This window comes from Anarrhichthys ocellatus, unplaced genomic scaffold (assembly GCF_004355925.1).
Source record: "Anarrhichthys ocellatus isolate YVR2014 unplaced genomic scaffold, GSC_Weel_1.0 scaffold2250, whole genome shotgun sequence".
NCBI classification, from domain to species: Eukaryota; Metazoa; Chordata; class Actinopteri; order Perciformes; family Anarhichadidae; genus Anarrhichthys; species Anarrhichthys ocellatus.
This window is the reverse complement of record NW_022282224.1, coordinates 5,644-7,391: the sequence shown is the minus strand read 5'-3', so window position 1 is coordinate 7,391 and position 1,748 is coordinate 5,644.

Here is a 1,748-nt window from a genome sequence, read left to right as displayed (position 1 = left end):
CCCCCCCCCCCCCCCCCCCCCCCCCCCCGACAGGAATCTTTAGCAATTAAGTAAGAATCCTTTTTATGAGCGAGTCGCGATGTAACGTTACCCACATGGAAACTCTGTCTTCCTGCCTGAATTCATGCCCACATATTTATACTAGCACAAGTGTTAATACGAGAGGACCTCCTGCAGCCAGAAGAAGTCTGGAAGCCTTTCTGAAGGGCCTGGATCCACAATCCCACATGAACAACTAACCAGGTCAGCCAGCAGCCATTTGTATTTATAGAGGGCAGAAATGTGAGCTTGCTCAGCACTCTTTATTTAGAGCAATAGTTAAAAGTGAAATCAAAGTTTCTCTACTTTGAAACTGTTTCTGAACTCGCAGTTCATTTTAATATTTGGGGAATATTTCCTGCTGCATGCTTTCTCAAAAAATGTCAATAATGTAAGAAACGCTGTCGATGGCGAGGTGAAGGACTCCTGGAACTTTGCTTTTACGTTCGGATAATCGTGAAACGTCTTGTGAAGATGAAATGTGTGTCTGAAGATGTCTTTGTTTCTCTTTATTGTTATTTTGCTCTTCAGGGACCAAACGTCCCTTTAAAGCACTTAAATCATTGTTAATCTATCTAAACATACCAAAGGGTCAAGTCAGGCAGCTTAAATATGAAGCGAACAGCACACGTGTTTGAAGAGGTTTTTTTTGTGTGTGTATATGTCGAACTATTTAAAGTCGACAGCGTTAAAGCTCCTCGTTAGCTCGCCGGCAGCTGTGGAGACGGAGGATCAAACCAGCACGGGTGAGACGGGTGAGACGGGACTCACCTCTCGCCAACTTTTAAAGGACCACAAAATCTAATTAGTGATGAAACGTTGGTGTTTGTGACGTAATCGCGTCCTGCAGGAGGTTGATTCGGTTAATAAACATCATTTGAGTTAAATCCACTCATTCCTGAAAGCATTAGAAACATTAAAGATTGTGATGCAGATTAATAGTAACCATGCAGGTTAATAGTAACCATGCAGGTTAATAGTAACCATGCAGGTTAATAGTAACCATGCAAAATTGGTGTCTTGCTCGTGGATCTTTTTCAAAAATGCTTTAACGTTTTTTTTCGGCTCAAGTTTCACCAAAGGAGCTTTTGCTCCGCATTTAGATTTCAATAAAAATTTTATTTGTAGAGCCCAATTTCACAAATCATAAATGAGCCTTTAGAGTGCTTTACCATCTGTTCTGCATCTTTGGACCCTCGTATCGGAGAAGGAAAAGCTCCCCCAAAAACCCTTTAACAGAGGGGGGGAGAAACCTCAGGGAGAGAAACGGAGGATTTATCTGTTCTCGTGCTAAAACTGTCAAATCTTCATTTCTTTTCTAGTTTGAAAAGAACCTCAAGACTCTAGAAACGACTCCTAGTTCATGTTTGACCATTTAAAATGATGTAACAGAAAATCAACAGATTTTCCCTTAAATTTCTGCTTTAACTTGTGAATTGGAAGCGAGCTGGAGCCTGAGAAGAACAACTCTTTTATTTGGGACAAAAGGGGAGAAGTGAAGCGATTTAAGGGATCCTTTGTGTTTAGACGGATAAAAGATGATTTTACAAGCAACTCTTTTATTCGCTCTTCATCACTGAAGCACTTCCAAAGACCCACAGAAGTGACTCCAGGACTTGATCTAGTTGGAGGTCTTGGACGGGCGGTTTCATTGCCCTTTTCCTCCTTGTTTCAGCGCCCCCCCCCCCCCCCCCCCCCCCCCCCCCCCC